Genomic DNA, 15,869 nt, shown 5'->3' on the forward strand with positions numbered 1-15,869 from the left:
TTCCTGAAAAGAGAATGGGGGTGACATTATTTCCCTTTTTTAACCCTGTCTCAGTAATTATGAAAAAACAGATATTTTGTAATGCTTTCTGGACCAAGTATTAAAAAGGATGATCATTTACCTTTGTTCCGAGACTAGCACTTTTCTTTGGAAACTGCCATGAATGGGTTTGTTTGTACACACATAGGTGCTGTTTCTTGGAAAAGTCTAGAATTATATGGTCCCACCTATCTCATCATCCCAATGATATAGGGATTGTTCTTCTATTGCCAACACTTTTATTGAACACAGTAAAACTCTAGGGTGCTTTGGGGGTAAATGTGCTCTCCTAAATTCCTGATTGGTTTGATCATTTACCTTCACTGGAAAGTCAGAGGTGGCTATAGACCGATAGAAAGGGATGTAAATTTACCTTCTCGAAATGACCACTAGGAAACTTGGTAAACAGCCACAGCTTTATGGATTTCAGAGGGTTTTTTTTTCCTCTTCAGTGTTCCTGACTTAACAAGTCACATGTAAAAGCCGTCAGCTCCTTTATATTATACATAAACATAATAAAAAATGTTACACCACATAACTTTGACTCAGTCGATAATTCTAGGCTTAGCCTAAGGCTCCAAAATGAAAATTATTCCTGTTACACTTTTTAATTATGCCATAAACTTCGTGAAATAGCTATTGATCTTCAGTATCTGGCATGAGCAAGATTTTTTTTTCTTCTTGTTACACAGGCAATGAGAGTCTGTCATGGGGACTGAAAACTGCAGGTTTCAGAGAAATTGAAGGCGTAGGAACCAGGCCCTAAAGTATCTTAACCTTTTAGTTACTCAGTTGTTTAACTACCACAAAGTATTTTATGATTAAAAACATATTTATGGACATTTGAGTCTTCCAGATATTAGAAACACAACTTTGGGATGCCGCTAATGTTAAGCCTTGTGAAATCTTTGATGTTTTTTAATGATTTGAATCCAAGGGAAAAAAAGGGGGACCTGGATGTCTTCCATTTGGTGTTTGGGGGAGTTGTTCATTTCACAGATTTGGGGTTTGGAAGAAGAAATTCCACCTTTCCTTTTTTTTACTTTGTCAAGTGAAATTACAGGTCATGGACATTGTTGTTGTTATAATAATAATAATAATAATTATTATTATTATTATATCCATGGCATTACTTATTACTGATGAAATATGGAGGGTCTTTATGATTACTACTTCCCTTTTTCCTAGATATGAATTAGACATCCATCTAAATATCATGTTCTAAAATGTCATTAGGAATTGAAATCAAAATTACTTATTTATAATTTGCAGGTTATTTTCATATATTTTGAAAATGAAGACACTTGGGGCAGCTAGGTGGCACAGTGAATGGATAGAACTCTGGTCCTAAAGTCAGGAGGACCTGAGTTCAAATTCAGACTCAGAAACTTAATAATGCCTAGTTATGTGACTTTGGGCAAGTCACTTAACTCTACTATTTTGCAAACAAAAAGAAAACAAAAGGAAAGACACTTGTTCTCCAACCCTACAGCACCTCTCCTATTTTTCACAGACTTTTGAAGATCACTTACAGGGACTCAATAGCCAGTGTCTGCAGTGCTCTGGGGAATAGTTCAGTTTATCTTGGTGACTTTTAAAGCTAAGTAGGTGAGATTTCTCTAATCATCCTTCTATTCCTCTCAGCTTATTAGGGATTAAATATCTTACTCAGTTTTTATTTTTTGATTTTTTTTTTTCCCCTAAGAACCAGGCTTTCTTTTCTGGCCATTTTCAAGCCATGTTGTCAAATGTGTACCCTCCCCCACCATAAACCTCCCCCTCTTATATGTTGTCTTTATCCATAAGAATGTTTAAGGTCAGGGGCCTAGCACTTAGTATGTTGGCATGAATATTGTTGGTGCTTATTAAATATTTTGACATTGATTGATTGATTCATTCATTGTACTTCAGGGCAAAAGGCCAGTAACTGCCATGGTCGGTGAAGAACAGGCTTAAATGGAGAGGTGCCTAAATTGGGTGTGGAGGGTAGATTGCCAATTTGGAAAGTCAGAATACAGTTTTGTCACATGGGCATTTATTTTTTTTATTTTTAATCATATACTATATGTATGAATTTTTATTATATCTTCCTATAATAAGCATAGGTGCTTTGATGGAAATCTGAGTCACTCACAAACTGGTTGCTTACCTTAAAACCAAGGTTTTCCAGTATCATAAAAGAGATTTCAAAATAAATGTTAATTCTTTAGAAGTGAACCCTAGTTTTAAAAACGCAAACACTGCTTAGCAGAAAAAAGGACAACTTATTGAATTTTGCAGGAGAAAAATCAAATTTCCCCAAATGACTGTGACATCTATCCCTGTGTAGAAAAGTGTGCAGTGTGTATGGGGTTGGGGGCATGGGGGGGTGAGGAGAGGAGAGTTTGCTGCTTCATCAAGGACGTGCTCCCTATTTTATCATGGTGGAAGCTAATAAGCAGCAAACCTGTTACTTCTTGCTTTCCTCACTGAAGGTGTAATTAAAGTCATTGGTTAAAGAACAAATGGATCTTTAAAGATAACTGAACATGAATCAGTTAAGCATTCCATATTTGCAATATCTTTAATATTGATTTGGGATGCAGCTGATTGCATTCTTTTATTTCATTTAGTTTGAGTTACAAAACCTTTTAAACTCAATACATGCATTTTTACAGCATAATAGGAAAATCAGCATTTGGAACAGACAAACCCTGATTCTTTTTTTTTTCCCTTTTCTTTTCTTAAACCAAAACCATTGACTTTTTGACATCTCTGATGTGAAAAGGGACTTCTTTGTAGACCTGGTCCAGGCAAGGCTATTTTAATAGCAGATTTACATGTTTTTTTTTTCATTTGAAATGGTGCCTGATCATAGACACTAGATTTAGTAAAAGGTGTGTGTGTGTGTGTGTGTGTGTGTGTGTGTGTGTGTGTGTGTGTGTGTGTATGTGCATGTGTTTTTTTTTTCCTACATGAGAGCAAATGTCTTATTCTCCTGTAGCATCTAATTCACTTGGAGTTTGAACACCTGTTTGTTTCCCGTGTCCTAATGCAGACTGAAATGGGGATGACCCCTTGATTTGCCCATGTTCATTAGAAGGTGGCATGTGATAATCACATGTAAAGAAGCTCCTGACAAATTCCTCTGGAGAGGAGCAAGGTCAGATTGTTACAGTCAGAAACAAAGAGATCAGGATTTGAGGGTGAAGCCAGAGAATGTTCTAGACTATAGACAAAAATACAGGTGAGGATGCAGAGCTTGTGGTAACTACACAGGAACCCCCAAAGAGTCCTCAAGTGAGTCCCATTGATGCTTGAACTGACTTATCCTACAGATATTATTTATACTGCTACAGATAGCATATTATCCCATGGTATTATGGATGCTACTATACACTTTTTTACATTTTATGATAATAAAACATGAATGATCTTAAGTTGGGAAATTGATAGGGGCATTTAACCAGAAGAGGTTAAATACATGGACATTAAATGAGTTTTTGTAACTACATCATATTTCTACTGTAGATATTTGAATTTATTCTGCCTTTTTATTGTTTTTGGTTTTGTTCCCCCTAGAAGACCTTGAAATATCCATTTGTGCTTCTTGGATAGATATCTGATGTTAGATTTCATTGGAAGGTGAAGAAACTCACCTCTAGTAATGGAGAATGACACCTTTTCACCAATGGAGTACTCAGCAATGACTTGATAAGGGTCATGCAGCCAAGACATGTCAGAGTGGGTCCTCAAGCCAAAGTCTTATTGGCTTTAAATTCAGTTTTCTATTCATGGATCTTCTTAAACATCTATGAAGATGTTAAATAGAGATTCTAATCACACATCTTATAGGAGAAAGTACTTCTCTTCTGAATTAACCATTAAATTCCTGAAATTCCACCCTCCCCCTCCTTCCTCTCCCCTTGCTCCCCAATTTTTTGTCAAGAATAAAAAGAACTAAGGAAAAGATTCTATCAGGTTCAAAGTTTGACAATGGAAGGTCAGTTTAAAATTTCAAAACCTACAAGGCTTCTGAAGGTTGGAGGACTTCCCTAATAATGATAAGAAAGACTTTTCCTGGAAGAAACACCTTGCCCAGGGAGCCTGTTCTCCAAAGAGCTTGCATGTCTATGCCCTTTGTATTCTCATTAACTCTCTGGACCCATTGTTGATGTCTGAACCTCCTGGAGCTCTGGGTCATTTGTTCTGTCTCTTTGTAACCTCCACAATGAACTGGACTAGATCCAGAGAAGAGGTTCAATTAGAAAGATCTGGACTGAAGGGAGACCTAGGTTACCAGCCTTCTTCGAATACTTCCCAACTGGGTGACTGACCAAATGACTTTACCCCTCTCAGCCACAGTTTCCCCAATTGTGAAGTGAGAATGAACATTTAAAATGAAAGAAAACAACACTTTGAGGTTATTTTGAGATATGTGTGTGTGTGTGTGTGTGTGTGTGTGTGTGTGTGTGTGTGTGTGTATATATATATATATATATATATATATATGTACTAGTTGACCCAATAGGGAGAGAAATAGGCCTGCCTTCAGTGTTCAAATCTAGCCTCAGAAGCTTATTAGCTCTGTGTCGCTGGGCAAGGGTCTCTATCTGCCTTAGTTTCTTTATTTGTGAAATGCAAGTAATAATAGCACCTACCTGATAGTGTTGTTATGAGAATCAAATGAGATAATATTCCCAAAAACCCCTTTTCAAACCTTAAAGTGCTATTTAAATGTTAAATATAATAATAGTAGTAGTAGTAGTAGTAATTATTATTATTATTTTAAAGTCACCTGTTATTAATATGAATCTACTTACTGGATTTGGATTTGGAGGAACATTTAAGAAGCAAACCTTTCCCATTGTAGTTGAATTGCAGGTGGGTGAGACATTTAATGACTGTTCTGGTGCCAACAGACACCTGCCCATTAGCTGGGCTCCAAGCCCATTCACCAGTTGCCTGTGATCTTGCCGGAGCTACAGAAACCAGCCAAAGAGGAGGCAAGAGGATCAGGCTATGTAGATGGTGCCAGGTCACCTGGGACAAGCCATTTTTGATATGGTTGTTGAATACCAAATGCTTCTTCACTCAGTCTCACCTCTTGACTCCCGATGGGCCTAATTGAAGTGCTGGTCTTCATGGACAAGAAAGAGGTCTGGGGATTCCCTGGCCAGAGCCTTTGCCAAAGTGACAGGTGGCATTGCAACAGGTGTTCAGGGCAAGTGATGAAGAAAGCCCAGGGTGAGAGGATTGCAGGTGGTTGGTGAGAATGGCATGTTCTAGAAGCTCCAGAGATTAGTCTGAGGTGGGATGAAGAACAGACCTAGCAGAGGGGGACTTACTTCCAGAAGAATCCCCTGGCCTCACTACCAGCCCAAGAACTGCGGTGTAATATGACCACATTGATTCAATTCGCATTCCACTAAGGGAGAGAGGAAGAGAGAATGCTCTAAATGGATTCTAAGCATAGATTTAGTTGTTACTATCATGTTTTTGAATATTCCAGGTCTAGCCATTTTTCCCTTCCCCCCCTTTTCTCCATCACCCTCTTTTTTTCCCCTCTGATCTTAAGAAAAAAGCCATTGGTGTAGACTGTTAAATCCCAAAATGGCCAGAAACCTGAAAATATATAGAAAGGAATTTCCAAATTTTGATGTATCTCTATTACTACCAACACCAGTTTTCCTCCAGTATTATGATCATGATCCCTTCATACTGGGCTTCTCCTTGTGAATCTTGTCCAGGACTTCTCAAAAATTGGGCCTGGAGCTTTTCTCAAGATGTCCTGGCAGACATCATGTAGAATACAGTGGATTTATCCTTCCTCTTGACAAGGAAATGATTTGTTTTGAATTTCTCCCAATAGATTTTGTGTTGATAAATATGGAATTAAGTCATGGAATGATATATCTAAAGAGGTAGAAGAAACCCAAGACTTAAGCCATTCCAAATCTTATTTTATGGAAGAAGACCTAGCTCAGAAAAGTGACTGGACCAAGGTCACATTGGTCAGCCAATAGTGAAGCAAGGACTGGCTTCAAATTTAGTCCTATTCTTATTATCTTATAATACATCCTATAAAATTATGAACTAATCATGTGTCCCCAATGGTATGTGTAAAAGAATTCCAGGGCTTTTCTTCATTCTGATTTAGCAGTTGTGGTTATTTAAAGCAGCAACAACAAAACATAGTGGAGGGATGGTATCGTGGTTAGGAGCCTGTCTTTACAGCCAGGAAGACCTGGGTTTCATTTCCCCCCTCTCACATATAGGGTCTATGTGATCCCAGAGACTTCAGTGAATCTCCCAGAGCTCTCTAGACAGACCATGAGTGGTAGAAAGGATAACTAACAAAGGACTTTTCCTACACCATGAAAACACAGATCCATTTACCTTCCTTTCTCCTAATAAAGCTCCATTTTCCAAGCCAACTGCATGGTTGCTATTCCCTAAACATGATCTGCCATATGCAATTGTATACCTTTGCCCAAGGTGTGATACGTGTATCCAATGTTCCACTTTCCCACCTCTAAGAATGCTTATTCTCCTTCAATAACAAGTGGATTATAGAGGAATAGCTTGGATGATTTCCTTCCTTCTGTGGTCCCAAAGAAATAACTTTGGATGTCTTCATTTGGAAACATTATAGAATTAACCTTCTTCTTAGTGGAGGCTATTTAAGGCAGTAGCTGCTTTGTGGTTACCTGATAATCAGAAAAAAAAATGAATTTGCTCTTTCAGGGAGTTCCTGTGGACAGTGCAAATTAAACCAATGGAGAAATAAATGAAGAGATAAAAGAGGGTAGGTGGGAGGGCACGATGAAAATGACCTTACTCGTTCTGTTCTCAGATTGTGCTTTCACGTTTCCCAACAAATGATCCTTTAAAAAATAACAATCAAAACTTTAAAATGAGAATTAAATACCTGTGATCTTTTGGGTTAAGCCCACATATCATCTTATCTCATCCTAAAATCCAACTTTTCACCTAGGACTATCTCAGCCTACTTCATTAAAATGCGTGCTCTGTTTTTCTTTTACACTTTAATTTGGTGAAATGTTGAATTAAGGTAGCCCAAGTAATCTTAGTCCTTCTGCTATCTCCCTGGTATAGTGCCAGACTACAAAGGCTCTGGGCCCATCCCTTATCTGGACTATATGGTCCCAATGAGTATTGGCTGATATTTTTTGAACAAAGGAATGAAAGAATGACTCAGATGCCAAAATAATCTTCTTACACACTGGTTATAAGACTGTAGGGTCATTATAGCAGCATAGCTTTTGAATTGTAAAGGATCCTAGAGTCATTATGACCAACCTCCTAATTTTACAGGTTAAGAAACAGACACAGAGAGAGCAAATGACTTACTTAGGGTCAAACAGCTACTAAATGTCTGATAATGTTCCTCCCCTCTCTGAGTTCTTCCTTTTTGCCTCTTGCTATCTTGGATGTCTTCTCTGCCTTGGGATCCCAAGCTTCCTTTAAGGCTTAACTCTGGTTCCTTTCCTCTTATTCTTCAGTCTTCAGGTTGTGGAGTAGTTGTTATCATATCTATTGAATCATTTTGGCAGAATGTGACTCTCTTGAGAACAATCACTGGGTCTGTTGTTTTGACTCAGTTTCCTAGCACTTAGCATAGTGTTTTGCAGATAAAATGTAGTCTTATCAACTTGTTTTAACTTGCTTAATAAATAGTACGTGCTTATTAAAGACGTTAACTCATTTGGACCTAGTAGGAACTTTATAAATACTTCTCAGTGAGTGTATACATGAATAAGGTAATACAGATCTCTGCAAATTCAAGTCAAACATTTATTAAGTGAAAGACAAAAGAGAGATTTTCTCCATAGCTCAGAAAGATCTGGGTTTGAGTGCTGCTTCTAAATCATCCAAACTTTGTGATCTTACACAAGTAGATAGATTTACCTCTCCTAACTCCAGGCAACTTGCCACAATTATATGTTTCAGAGAAGGTGTCCATTTGCTTGTATTGGTAAGCAAAACTTCCTTCTCAGTTATCTTTAGGACCAATGAAATCCAAGGTCCATATACAAGATGCTCCATAAATATTGTGGATTGCAATGATGAAACAAAATGTCTTGAAGGAGCTCTCCTTCAGACCAGCTTTGTCCTCATCAGCCCTTCCTTCACCTTTCTCCTTGTTTCCTGTTGTCTGCCTGGATCAACCATAGGCACCTGCTCTGAAACTCTCTTCCCCTTTCTGTCAGATGTCCATCCTATTCCAGTCTCATTCTTTTTCCCTTCCTCTCACTCTGACCTCATTTAGACTTATCACTCCTAACTTTACCTGTATGACTATCTGTAAAGAAAATTTATCTAGTATATATTAACTTCTTAGAGGGGCTTCCCCTTCCTAAATAACAGATTTCAACAACATTCTTCCTTTGGAAATAGCATCCCCCTTAAAAACCAAACAAAAGACAGCCAGTCTTTCCACCTATGGAGAAGATAGCTTCCCCTCCCCCTCTTTGGATCTAAATTGTTCAGTCCTGCAGGAGGCAAACCAGGGAACTGGCCAACTGGGCTCTCTGAACTGTGGAGAGCAAACCTTTGGCTGTACCCAGCTTGGGCTTCCTTCCATAACTGAACACATGTGGTGTAGGCCAGACACATTTTTTTTCTCTCGGCTCCAGTTCAGGGTTCATTGCCAACGTCAGAAATGCAGAAGAACTAAATAAACAAGAAATGAAGTAAAAGAGAGGTATTATTTTGAATTCTTTCTAGTTTTGTGTTCTGATGTCATCTCAGATTAATCTGACTTTTTCATTTAATTTTAAGTTTTTGCTTTTGTTCTGTATTATCTACTGCAAAGTGGCTTCACCATCTTCTCTTATAGGACTTAATATTGTCTGGTTCTTCAGTGGCCATTATTTATTCAGGTTTCCTAAAAGAGGAGCTCAGAGTTCATAGCTAGAATAGTTGAGTCCTCCATTTTATAAAGTCTTTTGGCATCTGTCTTCTGCCCACTGTTCCAGCCTTAGTTCTCATTACTCTCCCCTATGTCCCACCCAGACAGGTCTACTGGTTCTATCCCAAACCTAACACTGTCTCTCCGCCTTCCTATGACCTGGCCTAGCTGTTCTCCTTGCCTCCTCTTCTTTGATTTCATAACTTGCTTTACGGGTTAGCTCAGGATCCTCTCTGTTATCCTCAGAGTTATCTCCTTCCATCTTTCCTCAACATGCTATCTGCTATTGTAGTCACTGATGATTGTCAGAGCTCATATATTTCAGTCATACTTTGCATTTTATGAAGTATTTCTTCTGAAAACAATATGATGAGGACAGGAGGTACCAGAATTCTTCTCTAAAATTAGCTTCAGAGAAGACCAAGTTGGAACAAGAGAAAAATTCTAGCTCTAGAATCTGGGTACCTATGGGAAAATTTTGCCTTGAAAGCTTAAAAAAGTCAAAGAGGGATAAAGAGACAGGGAGAGAAGAAAATCAGAGAAGGGGAAAGAAAGAAAGGGGGTGGGGGGAGGAGAGGGGGGAGAAGAGAAGGGAGTGGAGAGGAGAGAAACCTGAACTAGACTAGGTCTTGTACAAATGGGGAGAAAGGGCTAGTGAAGGTAGAAATGACAAAATTTAGCAACAGATTGGATGTATGATGTAGGTGAAAAAGGAGTCAATGGTGACACCAAGGTCGTGAACTTAGGTACCTGAGAAAATGATTGTGTCCTGGGAAGTAATAGGGAAATTTAGAAGAAAAGATAGTTTGAAAGAATGACCAGATAAGGAGCTTTATTGGGGACATGTGGAATTTCAGATGATATGGGATATCAGACATTTGGGGATGCTGGAATTTAAGATTGAGATTAGGGCTGAAGCTATAGAGCTAGGAACCATCTGCATAAAAAGTTGTAATTAAACTCATGGAAACTGAGGATATCAGATCACCTAATGATATAGTATTGAGGGAAAAGAGAAGGAAGGGAGCTTGGGAGACCCTCAGATGTAGTAGACATCATATCAAAGACAGATCAGCAAAGGAGACTAAGATGGAGTGGTCAGACAGGTAGAAAGAGAATCGGGAGAAAATAGAGTAGAGAGAGAGAGATCACAATTGTGGAATATTGGAGAGAAATTGAGCATGAGGATCAAAAAAAAGGCCTTGGAAAGAGCAGATCTTAACTCACCCACTCCTTTTTGACTGGTGGAATTATTGTATGGATCCCTTGCCCAAATAGTCTGTCCTGTTCTGTTACCTTCTGGCCAATGATCCGTTCATCTACATACATCCAGTTCTAATAATATTTCGTGTCTATAAATGTTGTTAGTCTAACTCTCCTCACTCTGCTAAAAAAAGATTAAAAGTGCAAAAGCTAAATAATTGATCAATTTGATTTAATAAGTTAAATAGCATATTTAATCAGGTAAAATTATAAAGTGAATTTTATGAATTAAATTATATAAATTGGATTACAAGCAGCAGCATGGTATAGTAGAAAGAGCCTAGCACTGGGAAAGAGGAAATGGGTTCACATTTTAACTAGGTCACTTATTATCTTTTTTTTTTGATTTCAGTTTTTGCAAGGCATTGGGGTTAAGTGACTTGCCCAAGGTCACACAGCTAGGTAACTATTATTAAGTGTCTGAGGCCAAATTTGAACTCATGTCCTTCTGACTCCAGAGCCAGTGCTCTATCCACTGTGTCACCTAGCTGCCCCTGTCACTTACTATCTTAAGCTAATCCTTTACCTTTAAAAGCCTCAGTTTCTCCATCTGAAAAATAAGACAGTGAATTAGACAAACTCTAAGATCCCCTCCAACTCTAAATCTGTAATTTTAGAATCTGCCTTTCTCTGATACTTGTCTTTTGGACAAGGATCTACTTGTTCTTTGACTCTATTGGGCAAGTCACCTCCTCTCACTCACCTCATTTTCCTCAGCCTGTAAAATTCCTTTAGACTAGATGTCTTCTAAGGGTATTTTATAAATTCAAAGTATGTGATCCTATATCCCAACGTCTTGTGCTCAAATCCTGAACCTGTCCATCTGCCTTTGGGCAAATCATTTCTTCATCATGGATTTCAGTTTTTTGATCTGTAAAATGAAGAACTGTTCCCTGTCTGATGTTTATTCAACTCTTAAGCTAAGATTCTATGAACTGGATTTTGATGGAGAAGTCCAAGACTTAAATGAATGAGAAAAGGAAGTAAATGTATGTCCTCATAAGAATGAGAACGTCTTGAGATCAGACTTAAGCTTATTTATCTATTTGTATCCTTACTTAGCACAGTACTTGTTATCATTCAGTTGTTTCAGTCATTTCCAACTCTTTGTGACCTCTTTTGGGGTTTTCTTGGCAAAAGATGCTGGAGTGCTTTGCGGTTTCCTTCTCCAGTTCATTTTACAGATGAAGAAACTGAGGTAAACAGATTTAAATAACTTGTCCAGGGTCCCACAGCTAGTAAATGTTAGAAAGCAGATTCGAACTCAGGTCTTTATAGCTTCAAGCCCGGTACTCTGCCTACTATGCCATCTATTGATGAGCATAGTAATAGCCTAGTAAATGTCTTGATCATTCATTCAATACAGTTGATCCTGTCTAGAAAGATGATGGATTCTCCTGAAGATATTTTAATCAGCTGTTGAACCAGTCATTGAAGGCTATCCCCAGGGAGAGATTATTCCTTTTCTCCTTTTGAGATCTCTGTTATTCCTATTTATAGTCCATTATATATGTTGTTATATAATTATATATGTATATATATATGTATTATTATTATTATTTTTAGGGGTTTTTTTGCAAGGCAATGGGGTTAAATGGCTTGCCCAAGGCCACACAGCTAGGTAATCATTAAGTGTCTGAGGCTGGATTTGAACTCATGTACTCCTGACTCCAGGGCCGGTGCTCTATCCACTGTACCACCTAGCTGCCCCTATATATAATATTATACATGTTGTGTTTCCTTTTCACCTTACACACAAAACACACACACACACACACACACACTCACACACACCCCTTGAAGTCTCTCTTATTTCTGGAGCCTGAGGGATAGAATTTCCATTATTAAAGGTAGATCAAAGTTTCCATTATCAACCTCAGCTTATAGTGCAGCTGTTGAAAGAAAGCAGGAGCTAAATCAGTGCATTTGTCAGTGAAGAACCTAAATTCAGAACCAACAATTTTTATTTGGCTCTTATCCTTTTGAATGGAACAGAAAAGAAAATAAGTGAATCTCTTCTTTATTCTCCTGAGGATGTGAACTTGGTGTTATTTCTAGGATTATTGAACACCAAGTTCAGATCCTTAGGATATTTACAATCTATCAAGTGTACTCAACAAACAGATAGAATGTTCCTTTTCTAGCTTTATCTCATATTAACTTCCATTCACATACTTTACTTCTCAGTCACACTGACAAATCCTCATGCCTTTGTGATCCACTTCCTTCAGGCCTTTGTTTCAATTGTTCACTATGTCTACCATATGCTTCTTCTGCCTATTTCCCCCCTTCTGAATTTGGCAGCTAGGGGTGAGACAGTGTGGAAGGCTACAGGCCATCTGATGCAAATATAGGAAGTGAGGGCGCTGTGATGAAGGAAGAAAAGGTTTAGAGTAACTACTGGGGGGGAACCATAATAGAGATGTAATAAGGGAGCAAAAGAAGCAGCAATGAGCAACAGCAATGGTTCATCAGAAGTTACAAGCTAGAAATTGTCATTGATGAAAACCTCTGGTTTTATGACTTTTTCTCTCTTTGCGTATCTGGCATGGGCAGAAAAGAAATCAGATAGAGTGGATTCTTCAGGGATAGAGAATATTAAGCTAATCTGTCTTTTAAAAATAAGATGGTTTTCACTACAAAACAAAAAAGGGGGGAACGACCTGTTCAAACTACTTTATTTCCTCCTTAACCCTTTCCCCTTCCTTCCGTAGAAAAGGATGTCAAAGCTGAATGCATAAGGCTCATATTTCAGGCATTCAGCCAAATTGGATGGCTAGCTTTTCACAGAACTCAACATTTCATCTGACCTATCCTGCAAGTCTGGAATATATTCATGTGCTCCTTATCTCTGGTCAAGTTACAGTTCTGCTGCCCTTCTTTCAGGAAGCCTCTCTAATCGGCTCTGTTGTATTAATCCAAGTTACTATGAGGCAGAGCAGTGGTCCCCCTTCAAATTGTATTTTCTTATCCATTTCACAAATGTACTCTGCAGAAGGACAGGTCAAAAATTACTTCATTTTTTTTTGTCTTTCTGGCCCGTGCACTTAATTTTGTGATTGTTGAGTGTTCATGACCCCTTTGGGTCATGTGCTATTATGGGTTTTAGAAAAATGTACATGGATTGATTATATGTAGTCAAATATAAAGAAACAGTGAATTTATATATTAAAGATAATGAAACAATGATGATGCTACTCCCTTTTTAGGCTATCTTCAGTTGAATTTTTTTAGAAAGAAGAGTTTCAAAAAGATCGAAAAATAAAATAATAGAGAGAGTTCATAATTATATGTTTATTATAAACCTGCTGCTAATTTAATCTAGATGGAGACATAATTGATTTTATTATATCCTTAGCTATTAGACATGTATTATGTGAAATAACAGTGAGTTTTATAATCAATCCTCTCCCTTTCAAGTTTTGAAAACATACTTATATGTGACTAGACAAGAAGCACCAGTTTTCCTGTAGTTGTTAGTGGGTAGCCTGGGCAATTCAATCCATATTTACATCACCCTTTTGTATTTACACTCAATCTCTCTAATTTTCATATGAATCTATCATCTATTACTGATCAAGTATCTGCTATTTGCTAAATACTATGATGAAGAAGTATGTATGGCTTTGATTCCTTTCCCTAGGAACTCAGAATCTGTTGGGGTACGTTAGACACACCTGAAATAATTAGATTACAATTCAAGACGACAAAAGTATCCTGGCATGGACTAGAGAGACTACCTGGGGAGTATGGCAAAAGGAGAGATCACAAGGGTCAGAGTAATTAGGGAAAGAAAGCCCACCATGTAGAAATGTTCCCATTTAATTAACCTATTCTCCTGGTCCTCAGCAGAATTAAAACCTCCTGAAAATTACTTGTCTTTAAAACTCCTGAAAGACTATTTTGTACCTGCACAGAAAACAGAGCTTACTCTGAGAGTCAGAAAAAAATAAATATGATAAACTAATCTTTATAAGGAACCAAAGAGAAAAAATAATAGAAAAATACCTTCTCTTCTTAAAATTATGTGGATAATCTAATAATTGGTCTTTTACTTATCTAGTGTTAACATGTTTTACATAATCATTTAATCCTTTGATGAAACTACTATGTACCAATCATCTTGCAAAGGATTGAGATATCAAGAAAACAATTAAGCAATCACTTCCCTGAAGAATCTTATAAAATGTTATTAAAAAGATAACATATATGTACATATAACTATCAATATAGATATGAATGTATATATGTATATACATACCTACATACACATTATATATATATATATATATATATATATATATATATATATATATATACACACACACACACACACATATATCTCTGGTGTTTGTCCTTCATTTTTGAAGAAGACCGTGATCATCAGGGAGGTGATGTAGTCTGGCCAGAACTGTGCAGAATGATGGAGCATTCCAGCCCATGGAGGTGTTATGCACCAGAACAAGATCCTAGGTACAGTACAAGAGTACCTTAAGCTTGTGAAGGCTTCAGGATTCGGTGAAAACTGGCAGTTTTGCCTCTTACTACTCAGTTCTGAATCATATATTCATTGGGGTGGGAGGAGGATACCTGGGTTTAAAAATGATGTTCCATAGTGAGTATTAGATGCAGGACCTTGGATATTCAACTAGAAATAAGAATCAAGCTGTATAACCCAAATGACAGAAGCAGAATGGTATCCTAATTTGAGCCATTGGTCCAATCTAAATACTGATCAGGGCAGAACTCTAAAATTGCCCAAGAGGAGTTTGAAGTTTTTGTTTTTTGCTATGAACCAGTAAAGCTTTCTAGCTGATTTATAGTGTCTGAGTATAGCAACTATCTACTGGAAATATAACCAGAGCAAGGTTTACAGGTGTGCTGCTCACAGCCAAACTTCAGAAAAACATTATAAATTCAAATAAAGAGTGTAGAAATAAGACTTTTTTTTTGCCCCATTTCAGACCACTAGTTACCCAGTTTGAGTTATTCCCAAGAACTTGGAATAGCACAATAATCAATGCCATACCCAAGAAATCAACAATGACTTAAGAGAACAAAAATTCAACTGAGACATTGCCGGTAGAAAAACCAAAAGCTGAGCATTAAGACCTAAAGTCAAAAAGAAGCTTGGAATGATGAGCAAACAAGCCAAAAAGAATCCTATGGTAAAAAAAAAAAACAAAACTATATGTTAGCAGGTATGTTCAAAACATAAACCCAGAAGAAGAAAATGATTTCAAAACAGTTATGAAGAGACTCAAAGAAAAGTGCATTTCAGACATAAAAGGTACTAAAATTTTTAGAGGACATGAAACTGGTTTGTTTGGTTTTTTGTTTGCTTGCTTATTTTTTGTTGTCATTGTCCTTTACATTCAAAGACAACCATGGCATCAAATGAATGATATTTATTACAGTGAGAGCAATGTTGTAAAAAGTTATCTTTGGGACTGCCTTTTCTCAAACCTTTTGCACCTATGACCTGATTTTATAGGAAACAGGACTTATGGTGATGGTCTGGATACTATGGGAGTCCTTGGTCTTTTGGATTCCATGAAGTAGCACAATGCTCCAGCAACCCTGGACAAAACACAAGTATGTGATTTCCTGGTGACAAATTGGTGCCAGTCCAGTATAGTTAAACTGTCTATAG

The 15,869-nt window shown here is 37.5% G+C and overlaps 1 protein-coding gene across 14 annotated transcripts in view; it reads left to right on the forward strand.

The window, feature by feature from the left end:
• NAALADL2 (N-acetylated alpha-linked acidic dipeptidase like 2) overlaps positions 1 to 15,869 on the forward strand; it is a 1,546,126-nt gene that overhangs the window by 511,360 nt on the left and 1,018,897 nt on the right. For 2 of the 14 annotated variants that reach the window (XM_074190952.1, XM_074190953.1), the window contains exon 1: positions 4,533 to 8,746. The exons of the other annotated variants lie outside the window; for them this stretch is intronic. The gene's annotated coding sequence lies outside the window, so the exon portion shown is untranslated. Of the gene's footprint in view, positions 1 to 4,532; positions 8,747 to 15,869 lie in introns of those variants that run through there. 14 annotated transcript variants of the gene reach the window in all.

The sequence above is a fragment of the Macrotis lagotis genome, chromosome 6, assembly GCF_037893015.1.
Source record: "Macrotis lagotis isolate mMagLag1 chromosome 6, bilby.v1.9.chrom.fasta, whole genome shotgun sequence".
In the NCBI taxonomy this organism is placed as follows: Eukaryota; Metazoa; Chordata; class Mammalia; order Peramelemorphia; family Peramelidae; genus Macrotis; species Macrotis lagotis.